Below are 15,996 nucleotides of genomic sequence, written 5' to 3' on the forward strand. Positions count from 1 at the left end.
GTTCCTCCACTGAACTAGTTTATTAATCATGGATACTTAAACTTGAGCTATTTGTTTTATTTTTCAAACAAGTAATGTGAAAAACACAACAACCTCACATTTTTATCATAGATAATTACACATTTGTGTTTTATAGTCTAATGATAAGCATCAAAAGATGCCACAGGTATTTCTGCAGTGTGTAGCATTCAAAATGTTTTTTTTTAATCAATCAAACATGTTCCAACACTTCTGAACAGATGGTTTTACTAGAACATTGACAATGTGTTTCAAATAGAAAGTACTTTACCGTGATATTTGCACATACAAACAGCAAACATACATACACACACACAAACATACATTTGCACACATTTTTTGGCCCCCATGCGACCTGCATCTGATCTTTTCATGACAGTCTGAACGACACAGATCCGATCTTTTCAAATGTGACCCAGGCCACTTGGGTATGTGGTCATGAATTCGATACGTATCCAATCTTTTGAAATGCGACCTCTGTCTGAACGGGCAGGCCACATGTATCCGACCCGTACGTCATTGATACGCTACAAAGGTCATCATTCTGGGAATGAGAACAGAAACATCAACCACGGCGGACGATGCTACTGAGACCAGTCAGTGGAAGGGAAGTGAGGTCACCGATTTGATTTGCATTTGGGATGACAGCTCTTCAGGCCAAACTCAAGGGCTCTTATCGCAACCGGGCGGTTTTTGAAAAATGTTTCCAGCGAAATGGCCGAGCGTGGTGTTGAACCTTTCCCGCAATTACATTTTTGCCTTTCCGACCGTGGTCTCCAGGGCAGAAGGCGGATCCTCCTTCGGGCTTCACTTCACCGTTCGGACCCTCAGATTCTCCAGAGCAGGTTAATATAGAGTCATTAGCCTTTATTCGGGGGAAAACCTTCTTTTATTATCGTTCTCCTTCCTCTGTAACGCACAACATGAATGCGCGCCAACACTGCCCCTCTCACTCCCTCCTGCGCTGCACGCGCTCTCTCCTCTCTCTTACACACACGCACAGCACATACACATCCCCATTCCACAACAGTGGGTACAGACGATCCCTGCTCCAATGCCTTTTTAAAATGAGAAGATAGTTATTGTGCTGGCTCCTTTGTGAAAATAAATGTAATAATGCAAAAGGAGCTCTGCTGTTGACAACACTGTTGTTGACATCCATTGTTAACGTTAGCTACTTCCGCAAACAACGAGTGAGGTCGTCCACCATTGAGTACTATTTTGTGAATGCGGGTCACTTTTGGGTCATTTCATGTCAACACAGGAAATCAAAATGTGCATTTTCACAGCTTCATATTTGAGAAAAACAACCTTATTTTGTTTATTTGTTATAATTACAATAGTAATGACATCTTATCCTTAAATTATCCAGTCAAAGTATGTCATGAAGCATCGCAATTCTACAAAGGTGCAAGATGTATTGACTAAGGGATATTCTTAATTAGCCACTGAATAATCAACCAAAGAATTGAATTTTTTTATGTTTTTACAGTTTTTCAGCTCTTTCTCTGCATTAATGACATTATCTGTTAATTCATCTTTTTAGGTACCAGCTGCGTTTATGCGTGACATCGGTGTGGCAAAAACAAGTCGGCTGAAATAGACAGATCCAAGTGTGAAATGAGGGTATAAGCCAGCGTTGCGGCACATTGTTGTCTGGGTGCAGAGATGAGCTGATGGAGGCTCAATGAAATGGATGGATGGAGGTGTGTGGAGACAGATGGGGAATGGATGGATGGACAGGAAATGAAACTTAAAACCAAAGTGAAGACATTTTCAAGTCTGACTAGAGCAGATATGTAATCTGGTCTGCCAGGTGCAGACAGAAAATCGGAGGCAGAAAGGGTGAGACAGAGAGGAATATAAAGGAAGACACGGCGGCATCCCTGGAGCCAAGATTTTTGTAAATGAAAAATGCAGCGACGGCAAACTGAAGGAGGTGTGTGCACAGAGGAGGGCTCAGACTCTTTATTGTTGGTTTTTGAGTGTGGGTACTCACATCCCAACATTTAAATTTAACATATTGATGAAAAGAAAATGATGTGACGAGAGGAATGAGAAAATAGGGTTAAAACAACTTGCAGCTGGCTCTTCCATTTCATTTTTTGTACATGTTTTGCATCATTTTCTCTCTACTTGGGTTTATTAAAGCTGATAAAAGGGTCAAGGAAACAAACAGATGGCTTTTGGTTGCTTGGAAGCAGTCTGATATCTCACAGCGAGCCAAAAGATAGAATATTGATTTTTGAGTGAATGCACACATGCTGCTGGATTTTTCATTTGGCTGCACAGTAAAGGATGGAAAATGTACTCGTGTATCAAATAAAATATCAAGAGATCAAAGAGATGATTATACAAAGAAAATCCTCTCTGTTAACTTTGTAAGATTTACATTTAGTCATTTTATTTCACATTTATTTAAAGGGATTTTTTAATTAGCTGCATAAACAAGAACTATGAAAAAATCTTTTAAGCACATGTCAATGAGTAAAAATGTTTATTTTTATTTTTACTATTTCATGTAATTGTACAGAGGGCTCCGAAGAATTGTATAAGCAGCTACAGAAAATATCACTTTTTTTAAAATAAAGTAAAAAAGTTGAGCTACTTAAAAAAAAAAAATTACATTTAACATTAAATTTACTTGCTCATTGATATTTAGATTGTGTTTTTAAATTAAACATCTATCATTTAAATGTACATTTAAGGTTTAGATTGAGTAAATAGATTTAAATTTACATTATTAATTTGTTATTTTATTTTAGATTTAATAGTTAGATGCATCGTTTAGACTAAATAATTAGATTTATATTTGACACAAAAACATACATTTGTCATTTAAAATCTTGATTTAACTAATAGGTTTATTTTAATGCTTAAAAATATGATCAAACTTTTATAATTGCAACAATTTTATAGATTTTATTTTAAATATACACTTAGATCTAAGGTGTATATTTGCAAATATTCTTTGCTGATATTTATTTACTGTTAGATTTCCCACTTTTTGTAAAAGTTTTTTCAGTTCAGTTTTAAATTTGAAATTATATTTACGATTGGTTTAGAACGAGTTCAAAAATGTTCCTGCATGCCCTTTTCAAATCAAATCAAACTTTATTTGTATAGCACTATTCCAACACCTGCTACTGAAAGTGCATTATAAAAAAACATCATCAAATTTTAAAAACAAAAGACAATTTTACTTTTCAATAATACCTAAGACATGCTAAACATTGACCTCATTTTAACCAGCTGTACTTTTACTTTAGCAGTTCTTTGAATCTCAACTATTAACTAAAAAAAAACTACTTTATTTTATAAACTTTGAGAAAATGTCTACACCTTCAACAAGACATGATCAAAAACTAGATATATTTGTATTTATTGCTGTTAATTCTTTAGGCAGTTTTTTCCCGCTTAAAATGATTGACTATTTGAAAAGTCACCAACTTGACTCTGTGTTGTCTATTTCAGCATTCCTCTATCAGTCTCTCTTAACATAATCAATTCAGGAGAATCCATCCTATCTGTCCAAATGCAGCAGGTTTCTTAGCTCAGCTAAAAGTCAACAAAGCTAAATAAGGGTCAGGCCGGCAGGGGACAATGAAAGCTTCAGAGGAGATACGGAGTAGTCAAGATCCAGGTGAGTGTCTGGGCTGGTGGCAGGAAAACAGAGTCAGATACAGGGTCAGGAGACAGAAGATTAGGTCCAAATGTAATGTTCTGTTTAAAAAAACAAAACCAAAAAAACAAACCAAAACAAAAAAAAAGGCAGAGTGGCGCAAACAATACTTCACACTGAGCTCCACTTAGTGCAGAGATTAAGAATGCTGTGGTTGATGAATGAATGAGAGTCAGGTGTGTGGCATCCAGGAAGTGTGCACTGGGGTTGTAGTGTGGGTAGAACTCTAGAGACGGTTCCCGTTGGTAACCAGAGGGGGAGACAGAGTTATGACCTTTGACACTACAATATATTTTGAAGAGTCCGAGACGTGCTCCTAACATTTAACACTCATCTATCTTGCAAAGCAGATTTGCTTAGATTCGAAGAAATGAGTCAATCCCGGTTGAGGAGAAAAAGTCAGAATCAGCTTTAATTTAACTCCCAAAGTGTGTTTGCTGAGAGTTCATCTTTACCAGCGGCCATTCATGTCCCATTTTTTTCTCTTGTTGTGTGGTAGTAAAAGGCCCAGTAAACATGTTTCTCTGTTGATTATTTCAATTGAATTGAAATGAATTGAAATGTTTGTGTTGGCTGGACAAAATTATGCAGCAACTCAGTATCTTGATGGAAGGCCCGTTTACATTTTAATACTTTTTGTTTTAGTCCAATTTGTAAATAAAAGTAAACCGGAGCCAGATCAGTCTAGGGAACCACTTCACTTATAACACAAACAAGTCAAGTTCTTGATCTATCTGTCTCAGTATCGATAGTATTGAAACCGAGGTGAAGTATTGATACCAGCGTGATGAGATCAACACTTTTGATACTGTCATAATAGTTTTTCCTTAATAAAGAAAGAGTTAATTCAAGCGCAGTGTCTTATCAGTCTCCAGTGTTGCCATATTGGGCAATCAACAGCCTAATTTCAGTAAATACTACTGATTTCCTATTATTAATATTGTAGTATGCCATTATTAATATGCATGTTCTATATTTCATGTGTATGTTCAGTTCAGATTTTTGTACTTAGTTATGAAACATTTTTATTTGCCAAAAGTCTCTGTCCTGTGTTTAATTATACACTTAATTAAAATCAAAATGTGTATTTCTGAGATTATTCTATCATCAAACATTTCAAGAAAAAAAGTAAGGGTATCAGGATCAATATTGGCGATAATAACCCTGTAATTACTTGTTATTGGATCAAAACCCAAATTCCCAGTATCCTCCACCCCTGTTTTCTGGTTTCACACAGTTCTACTTTACAACATAACCTTTGTTTTGAATCTCTATTGTCAAAATATTTATCCAATGCAACTATTTAGTTGAGTTATTTCCTTAATATATCAAATCCTTTGCCTTTCTGCAGTTCTAAGTCAGGTGACCACGACAGGAGGCCACAGAGACAGGAACCCACTCAGAGAAGAGACAAAATCACCAATTAAGAACAAGACAACTCCATTAAAATAAGGAACAAGCTGGGGACTGAACCAGGCTCTTCTGGCTCTGAGGTGAGAGTGGGCAGCCATTACCTTTTCCCTAAATGTAAGAGAAAAATTAGGTGTGATCTTTGATTGTCATTTGACTGTTAATTCCTCATTTCTAGAACAGCCTCACTGAGCTCACATCTGTCTGGAGTGTGTCTTCCGACTTTTTGCACATTTTAGGAAAGTAGTGGGATTGGTGATGTCACCATGACGACGACCACGAAACTGAAAAAAAAAAAACAGCCAAGTACAAAGCAGATAGTTTGACCATTGCATTGAATTTAAACAACAACTTGTTGTTCACCTTTTGGCGAATCTCTTCAGGGGTCGCCACAGCAAACCAGTTCTCTCTGATTCACACGGTTTGGTAGAAATGCCGGACACCCTTCCTGACACAACCCTGCATTTTCAAGGAACAGGGAGCGCAAAGGGGCTTACCAAAGGACCCACACTTAATTTTGGTTCGTTGTGCCCCAGGGAAGCAAACCCAGGTTTAATATCAAACCAACTGAAGGCTAAATTTGGTTAAATAATTAAACTTTACAACTGCATGAAGCATACAGCAACTAGCCAATCAAGATGAGAACTTCAAACAGAAGTGCTAATGTTGAAAATGAACATTGCTGGGACTTGAGTGGAGGACTGGATCAGAGCTCAAAGAGAGACATCAAACCCCCAAACTATTAATTTGTTCATGACGCGCTCTATCTGGCAATCGCTGACCCGATGCAGCATTTATCTTTCTAGTTGCTCTCTTTTATTTCAAACTTTTAGCACACTTATTAGCTTTACATCCTAAATGGGGTGGAATTTATGTCATCACAGAGTTTAAGGATTGCACCTTATCACCCTCAAGCATTTGCCCTTACAGAAGTCAGAAAAAAAAAAGGAATGGAACAACTGCAACCATTGAAAACGCTTAATATTGTATATCAAGTCATTTTTCCTTTTCTATAATTTGACTTATTTAGAGAAGGATAATAAGTTTTCATCTGACTTTTTTCTGACAAGTCCATGTCTAAAGCTGGACCTACGATGTTGGAATGACATCATCTTTTTCCTGGAGACTTGAGTTCTATAATAGCTGAACACCACATTGCACTGCAATAGTAGTTTCGTTTACATATTTAATGGATGCTTTTATCCAAATCAACTACAGCTAAAGGCTTAAATGTTCTACTTAAGAACACGGCAGCATTTCAACCTCCAATCAACCAGCCGGAGAGATGGCAGCTCCATCCCGCATCCACCCCCGTCATTGTTAACATTTGATCATTCTGTTTAATTAAAGTTATGTTGAACATTCAATTGGGAAAATGGATGAGGGATCACTGGAGGTCAGCTTTTGCAAACAAGGAATAAACCCAGATGTGGACTTTACATTCAGAGGCTGGAAAATTCCTCGGATGTCAGGTAAGGTCTACCAACGCAAAACTAAATCGTTTTATTTTCTTGAAAATTTTAAAATGTATTTCGGACAAAATACTTGTTTCAAATAGAAAAGCATAAAATAAAAGACTGTTGTGTAACTATTACATTACGTTAAAGATCCACCGTAATGAAAACTGTGTTTTTAACATGTTCTTGTGGCATTTTTCTTACAATAGAGGACATATAGAAAAAAATTGAAAAGACCACTGGCAACACTGTCAATAGATCAGAAGATTATCGTAGCGGGACTATAAATTATTTTCCAAAAGAAATCCAGGTTAAATTAATGTTTACCTTGAACAAACAAGCAGATTCAGTAGTTTATGGGGATGCAATCTGTCATGTGACCTCTTCGATTTCTATTGTAACATAGTCAGAATAGTTTAACTAATGGATTTGTGGTTCAAAAAAAAAAAGGAAGAAAGGCATAAAAGAGAGAAAAGAAGCCACTCAGGTGTGTAACATCTTCAACAAGCACAGATCCACCTGCAAGTACAAGCCTGCACAAATTCAATAAGTGCAACTTTAGGACATAAAGGTTTATGCGAACACACACACACACATACAAACATGCTCCTTTCCTTAGACCACACACAAACACACTCCTGGATCCCGCTATTCATTTCATCTTTGATTCCCTTTGCGGAGATGATGAGTTGCAAACATGAAAGGAATCAATTGAACTGAGGGGAGAGCCATTCTCTCGCTCCATCTCCCTGGCTGTCCTTTTGCTCCTGCGTCTTCCTCCGTTCCTGTTTTTTTTTCATCCGTTTTTTTTCCCTTCAACTTTCTCTGCCTTGTTTTCTCTCACTTTGTTTCATGTTTGGGTGATTGTGTTCCTTTTACCCCCCTCGATCCACGTCTGTTTCCTCCACCCTGTTCCTTGCGGTTCTACTTGATAGTGGATGTTTCCACTTGATGACGAGGCGGTGGCGAAGCGGTGGATTAAATGCTGAACCATCCTTCAAAGGCCTCGAGTCCAACACACACATACACAAACACACACAACACACACACTCACGTCACAGCTGCCTCTACTCCTACAATCTATTCTCAGAAGACCTCTGTTCTTCACAAAAACAAAAGGCACAACCTTCTGAAAACAGCCCATCAGCTGCCTCAACATCTGACCCTCTTTAGCTCCTGCCCCCACCTCGGCGTCCCTCTCTTCATCGATCTTCTCTGCTCTTGTCAGAAACTTCATTAAGGCGATGCAATTAGGTTTGGTGTGAGATTGGTGGTTGTCACGGTGAAAAAGCGATTCATAAAATGGCTTGGCCAGGAAAAAAATCTGAGAGCCACTACAGACAAAAAAGACAAAAAAAAGGTGACGGAAGGTCCTAAAGCAGATAACTAGAATTCATTTAAGTAAATGACTAACATCATTGTCAGTTATGAGGTTTTAAAGACTGTTATGTTGACCTTGCAAGGATGTATTCCGTTTTCTTCAGTCATAATAAGATTAAAGAGTCAAAAAAGGATGATCTTGTGATGCGCTCCTATTAAAGCGTATTAAACTCAGGTCTGTAACTTTGGGACTGGATTTGCTATATTTGCATGTGGCTGCAAACCAACTGTTCTGATTTTCAAATACACAGCTCTACTCAGAAATATGTTCAATGCCTGATGCCTGTGGATGCATAATATTCTGTACTATGCTTTTACCTTTTGATACGACCTTTTTGATACCTTTTGTCTGCATGTTTTGTGTGTGTATATGTACATGTGTTTAAGCGGTGAGTCCGCCCCCACCCTGCAGAGCTGATTAAGGCCGCCACTCTCTACCAATTGCTTGGCTGCGAGGGAAGCTTTAAAAGCTCCCAGGAACCTCTGCTCCAGTGGCGGCTGAATTCCTTGAGGAATTTGTTTCTTCAAAAGAATGCTTCCTTCAAAAGAACCATCCTTTTGTTGGTGTCAAGCAGAATAGATTATGACCAAGGTAGTTGCCAACATTCATACAAATTGATTTAAATGTAATTATAACTAGGGGCTCATAATTTGGAAGTAAATTAAACAAAGTATTTGCAAAGTTACGTTTTGAGAATTTTGAGAAAACATCATTTTTTGGGTGCATTATTAACAATTTTAAATTAGGTCATTCATTCAGATTGTATAAAATATAAAAAATCCCATATTTACCTTGGTATTATTTCACCACACTTTAGTGTAATAAATATAGTGGGACAATGTTTTTGGAGTGTTGAAGGTTCATGTAAAGCAAGCCTGAAAGTCGATGCTGTCTGAAAATGTCCTCATTCGGATCATCTGTATTTATTCCAGAGACGGCTGAAAATGGCACTCGGGCCCTGGGGAGGCAGAGCTCAAAGCAGCAGGAGAGATAACTAAAATAGCTGCTGTAAAGCAGCTAGAGCTAATTTAGGCCAAGCACGGCGCCTGTACTTGCATATCTCTGAAACGGAGCAATGAATTTAAATATGACATAACTTCAAGAGGACATGTAAGGATTTTACGCTCCATGGGAGAAGTGCAAAAAAATGAATATAAAACGTTGTTATATAGCCGATAAAGGTATTCGTTTTTACTTTATAAGGAATGAATGGAATATAACATGCCTGGTGAGCGCATGTTTGATCATCTGACTCCTAAAATGTTGTAAGTTTGGTTACCGTGACTTTCAAACGGCCTCGGGGTCAGTTAAAGTACAGCTCTGCATCTTCTGGATGTTTTTTCAGAGCTGCTGCCCCCTGAGAGGTTTCTGGAGGATCTGCATGTCTTGAACCTCATTTAGAGTGAGACACACAGACTCTTCTTGTTTGTGTGTCTCACAGTACTGGTTTGTTTGAAATAGTAGTGACTAAAATCAAATGATCAGCGCCTGACCACCTGTGAGAGGAACACATCCTACCAGTGTGGAAAATAAAAATAAAACAGTACAAAAGATGAGATTGGGAGCTCCCCATGTGGCAGTGGGAAGTTATTTTTTGAGAGTTTACTCAGTTTTCCCACAGATTCAGCAAATGGGATGTTTGGCTGCAAGGAACATATTAAAACTCAATAATCAAAGCTAATTTTGAAACATTAGAATTTGATCAAAGCACAGCAGGAGTTGATTTGTGCCCCGTGAAGCATGCCTGTCCAAATATATACATTTTAATTAAACATTCACAGCCTGGGTGGGACGTTGATGAAAAATATTCAAATTTACAATAATCCTGTCACTCCCAGACAGGCACTTAATTAAGTTTTCCAATATTACATAGAAGGATAACTCAAATAATTAATTGTTTGGCGTATTCATCAACAATAACCCATTATAATTTCAGCCAGCTCTTTTGCACAGAAAATTCTAAATAGACGTGTGCACACATGCTGACTGAAGAACGAGCAAGAGATGAACTCATTTGTGCAGAAAGCGGAAAATCATCTGGGAGGAATATGAAAAAGAAAGAAAAAAAAAAGAGCACTGACTTAAAAAAATAGTTCTAAATATTTTAGATGGACTTTTGAACCAGAATGATTATCTTTATATGCATGTAAGCTGCACAAAATGCATCTCCCTCTTATCAAAACCGGACAAGGGGTTGACCCTGAAGATGAAGATCTAAAAGTAATCTAAGGGTGATCCTTTTTTCCTTCTTTCCTGTCAAATCCAGGATTACATTTTGCTGTCATTACAATCGTCTTTCCTATTGTCCCGACGGTAAGCCCCCCATATGCGTATGTATGCACAGAGAGAAGAGGAATCAGATGAAAAACAAGCCTTTTCTACTCAAATATTGGAATGCGATGCTAAAATTAACAGTTTGAACTTTGAAAACGATTAGACATTCAAACAACAAGTGTTTAATTTCTCTTTGCACCCATTTCTGATTCCTCTGGAAAGCACAGCAAGATTCCGATGCCTGTATTCTCCTGCACTTCAGCTTCATCAGCAAACTCCCCTGACTGGAATGCAGTATCGCTCAACACTGACTTATAGCCCATTATTGTCCTGCTGCTCAACAGGCTTCAGACCATAGAGGGGGGAGATAGCGCTCCTCAGGAGCCTGATACTCACACAAAGCTTATTCTACCTTGTGCAGTGGAGGGACCTGGGCAAAACCTGTGCTGCTTATCTGCATATATATTCTGCGCCACAAAATGGAGGAGTGTGAAATGTGTGTGTGGAGGAGGTGAGAGTGTGCGCGAAAGAGGGAGCATCCATCTCAGAGGTGTCAGAGTTATCTCCTGAGGCCAGGAAGAAGGAGCGAGGGACAAACCGTGTTCCCGACAGCGGTGGATGGAGAACAGGGGTTAGGAAGAGGCATGGAAGAAGATGGAGGGCTGAGTGGCAGAGGAAGAGCCTAAGTGCTGTTAGTGATGTGCAGGGAGGCATGTATGACATGGTCAGTGTGTCAGTGGTGGGTCTTTTCCACACCCACATGCGAGCTGAACATGATGCACCTTCCTCCCTTTGTATCTTCATCTCAGCCACCAGTCAGTGGGAATTTTCACCGAACTGGGATGTCCTCAGCCTCTGAGGGGAGTTTAGTTAGTGGCAGTGCAGGCCGGCTGAGGATGAACAGATTTACAATCCAAAGGAAATGATAATGTTCTGATGAAAGAGTAGAGAAATGACTCCGACATGTTTCGTGAAATGCAGGAATGAAAAAGAATTTTTTTTTTGTTTTAACTGAAATCCATGTTACGCTGGATGATTTCTTCTGATTAAACATGTAAATATTACCATCTTTAATAATAGATTATAGATTTAGACCCAAGAACTGGTTGGTGAAGATTAATAAAGTATCATTTGACTTTATTTTCTGTGTTTTACTGTGTTTTACTGTGTTTTACCATGTTTGACTGTGTTTTACTGTAAAGCACTTTGTGATTTTTATCCCGAAAGCTGCTATGCAAATAAAGTTTATTATTATCATTATTATTATTATAAAATCCCACTCCGATCATCTTTAGATCTATTTTAAAAGTGGTTATGGTTGAACCGTTTTTAGCCAAAATAAAAAAAATCCTGGGTTGTTTTCTAGTGCCTAGTTTCTGCAGAGGCAGGAGTTTATCAGAAATTCTCCCCTGAGATGTGAGCGATTCAATTCAATTAAATTTTATTTATATAGCCCAATATTACAACATTAGTCGTCTCAATGGGCTTCAAACCGGTAGTTGTGTGATAAACATGAAATCATAAATGCATAGAATTCAAAAGGTATTGGCTAAACTAAACAGACTAAACTAAACTGGGCATCCCTGCCCTTAGAGACTCCTTCTCAGTAAGAAAAAACTCCCAAAAAAATGGATTCCGGAAAAAAGAAGAAACCTTAGTGGTGCCTGCCCCCATTTCCTGTCATCATTCTAGTTTCACTCTCTCCCGCTAGCTTACAGCCCTTCAAAACCCCAGCCTAACATTAGCGGTGCAACAAAAATGTCGAGCAATACTGGACCATACAGCCATACAGTTTTGAGCCAGATGCAATGTTGCGCAAGGAAAACAAAGACGTAAATGTGTCTGCAATTATTTGTCTGCAAGTGAATGCATCAGAATAGAGTGGAGCAGGGAGCTCATGGCCTGCTGCTTTAAGTCCTATGTCACACATAAAAGCTTTTTCAAGTGGCCATTTTCTTATATATGCTAATGCTGCAAGAACATGTTAAAAGCACCCAACACTGCATTTTCAACAGAGTGGGTCTTTAAAAATACTTCTCATCACATCTAGATATGCAGCCTTTTAAAAGGCAGCTTGGCTTTTTTTGATCATTCAAGCTAAACCACCAGTTCTAATCAGATATAGATGCATAAAACCCAGGAAGGTGGTGGTGGATTAGAAAGACTGGAAAATGTCCATCAAGCAATATGTGACAACATAAAAATACATATCATCCATGAGGAACAGGTTCAATTCATGTGAGACAATTGTTTTCCACTTTATTCTATCAAGTTGTTGCAGCTTTTATGCTTCTTCTTGTCTTTAAAAAAGTAACAGTTTGCAAAAGATTATAATTTATTTAATTCTGCCACCCAGAATGGGAGATAGAACTCACTAGAACAAAGATTCTCTTTTAGCAGGGGTCAGTGAGTGCTGTGTAATGTACACATAAATATAGTCATTCATATCTCAGACATAAATATCATAAGTCTGAATCGGGTTGGATATGCTTACCCTGACTTTACCCCACCCACAAAATCCTTGGAAAAAGCTCTTAAATATGCTAAATTTGAAGTCTACCAATTTGAAACAGCTTTAAAAAAATAATAAAAACAGCAATAAAAATCAAGAAGGCTTCACAAACTAAATTCCATAGATTTATTTTAGGTGTAAAGTGGAAGTTTGTAACATTGGAGTAAAAAAGAGAATTGATCCCTTCTGACGTCTGCCTTCAGTGGTATTTTAAAGAACTGTAAACCCAATACTCTCTGGTTTTGTAATGCTGCACACGCACCGGGCATTTTTTAACACGCTTTTAGCATACAGTGTTCACACTGGACTGTTGCTACGTGATACTAGTGCATGTACTCACAGTTGGTAGAGGCTAGATGCAAAATATGGTGTAACTCTGGTGAATCTTGCTTCAGGCTCTTTGTTTTACAACTCTATTCTGATAATATGAAAGAACTGGTGTCATGTAATTCCAGACAGGCACTTACTGCAATTAATAATGTCTGCTCCAAGATCAATATTCAAATGGTTGGGACTTCCATGTTTTGAAAAGGATGCTACCTGTGTCCCTACCAAATCGAAGCCCCTGATTGGTCAAAGTTCAACTGTTTAAACTTTCAACACTCGTTCAATGGCCATGTGTTTTGTACTTTGACCCCGAAAATGCACCTAGATACTTCCATTGTGACAAAAAGCAAGTTTTGAACGCAGAAGCTTGATAAATGCATTTAGGCACACATATACTTTTTTTCTGGAAGTGATCGCTTGAATGCCAGTATCCGACCCAGGTGAACGTAGCAAAAGGTTTCGAAACAGAAGATGGAGGCTTGGTAATATAAAGTAGCTCATCAGCTGCATTAAGAAAAAAACAATCAGAAGCAAGTTGCAGACGCTTTACCACTGTGGGTCGCTGCTAGGAAGCAGTACCGTGATCATTGGACCCATTCTGACCCATTAGAAGGATTTTTGTTTAAAACCTCATTTTAAATCAGCATCCTCTCCCCTTAAGACATCGTCATCCTTCACACTTCTTCAGATCCCTGCTGGAAGTTGTTCATAGGCTCCATTTGATCCACTCTTTGGTCCCAGTGTTTACATTGCAATGAAACAGTGTAGCAAAGTCACCCTTACCGACCACGTTTCTTAGTTATTGGTGAGTTACCTGTTTAATTCACACCAGAGCTTCTTTGTTTTTATATCAAATCAAACACTTTTAAAGAGTGTTCTAATGTTATAACCAGAGAAAAGAGGCAAACATGTCTGCATGTTTTAGCATCAGAAGTATGTTTGGCTGCACACATTAGGCAGCGCACAGACGTGCTCGCAATGCCGGGCAGCACACTCCAGCAGACACCTGCTCCCTTGTCTTGACTTGTTGTGAACAGGTGAGAAAAAGCTCAACTGCGGTGACAAGCTAAACAGAACAACACCATTCCTCTGGGAGGAAGGGAGCAGAAAGAAAGACGGGAGGAAGGCGCTGGAGAGGAAAGAGGAGGGAAAGGCGCCAGCTGGGATGCAGGTGGGTACGGTTTCTGGCTTTTCTGCCTGATAACGAAGGCAAGAAGGAGGCTAACAATGAGAGGAGACAGAGGCAGTGAAGAGAAAAAGACTGCGGAGTGGAAATGTGCTGGGGAGGGAGGCGGGCTGAGGGTGTTAGAAGTCAGAAGGAAAATCCTGCAGGACATAAAGGGATTGACATGGAGCTGAGTCCGTCTGTGTCAAACTCGGCTCTCCAAACTGACCTAATGATTGACTGACTGGCAGAAATCCTTTCCTCACTGCTGACAGACCGACTCAGTGGCTCTAAACCTCTATAAACTCCCTACGCTGGCCTTTTCTGCCACTAATTACACCACCTGATCGAGTGGCACACCCTCAATCCTAAACTACCAATAAATGACATCGACATTTACCTGCAGGCACCTGAACTAATTAACAAACAGCAGAATAAAACTGTACCTAGTTTTGTATTTTTTCTGACTTCCTTTACTACATTTTGTGAAGTGTTGAATATTTAATCTGTAAAGCTACGTTCACATCAAGCTTGGCGATGTAGGTTCAGGCAACCACTTCCATGAAAAAGTCTACATAAACACACGGAAATGTGGGTTCGGCATTCAAAACTCTTGCGTTCATGTGTTTATGTGCAAGTTTTTACAACCATTTTCTAGACTATACATACAAAACACACGGCCATCATGTCTAACTTTGACCAATCTGGGATTTGGAAGTGACGTTTGGATTGCGTCCATTTTAATTCACGGAAGTGCCAACTGTTTGAAAATTGATCATGAAGGAGAAAATTATTATTGCGGTTTTGTGCCCTGACGGAATGATGTGATACCAGGTCTTTCAAATATCAGAATGGAGCTGTGAAATAAAAGATTTGTGAGATTTGTACCACTTTGACATTTTTCACCAAGCCTCTTCTGACTGCAGGTGGCAGACATACACGAGTAAACAGCAGAAAAAAGAGAGAAGTGTTTTTCTTGAGAAAAATTGAACAACTTTTTCAGTTTTCCCTCCTTTTCTTCACTTTTAGTCATACTGAAGATGGTAAAGAAAGTTAAAGCTTTTACAAAACCAAATTGGACTACTTTCCTCTGCTAGAGTTGGACACCATTACTATGAGAGGGTGTTTCATTCAGATCCAAAGGAAAGATAAAATCTCTCCTAAGATGAACTTTTCTCACCATAAATGCAGACTAATCAAGTTGTGAAGCTGACAAAGTTGGCTATAAAATGATTTCTGCCTAACTACCTCCATCTATTCTGCATTTTAAGTCTGAATACGTGCTTCTGTTTAATGAAACTCATACTGAATCCCCAATTAACCAGGTCAGGCTCTGGATCACGCATTTGGCACATTCAGAGAAAGACTGAGTTTTTCTTCATGAGGAAGAATGTGCTTACATCTGACCTCTCCTCTCGGATTACACTTCAACAATAAACTAATGGGGTCGGCCAAAATCTGTCTCGCTTGGGAGTTGAGGCAGGTTTTCAAAGTGCTTAAGTGTCCAAATCAGAAAAAGTGCTCTGGCAGAACGCCGGACCACCTGCTTCACTGCTCACTTAGCTGATTATTCATTCAGATACCAACCAGACATAAAACATGGAAAAAGGTTTCATTTTCTCTCAGATCAAAACAAGACCTTGTAAATATTTGGTGTTTTGTTTGCTACTGATTGAACTAGAAAAATGTTCTTAGTTTACAACATTTTTCAATGTTCATTCTTGTTTTTATATAAATAATTTATTTCACTTAGAAGTGGTCTACTCAACA

At 38.6% G+C, this 15,996-nt stretch overlaps 1 protein-coding gene across 4 annotated transcripts in view; it reads right to left on the reverse strand.

Moving 5' to 3' along the window:
- pvrl2l (PVR cell adhesion molecule related 2 like) overlaps positions 1 to 15,996 on the reverse strand; it is a 340,090-nt gene that overhangs the window by 72,541 nt on the left and 251,553 nt on the right. The gene's annotated exons all lie outside the window — the stretch shown is intronic.

The sequence above is a fragment of the Oryzias latipes genome, chromosome 11 (genome assembly GCF_053564925.1).
Source record: "Oryzias latipes strain Hd-rR chromosome 11, Olatipes_Hd-rR_3.1".
In the NCBI taxonomy this organism is placed as follows: Eukaryota; Metazoa; Chordata; class Actinopteri; order Beloniformes; family Adrianichthyidae; genus Oryzias; species Oryzias latipes.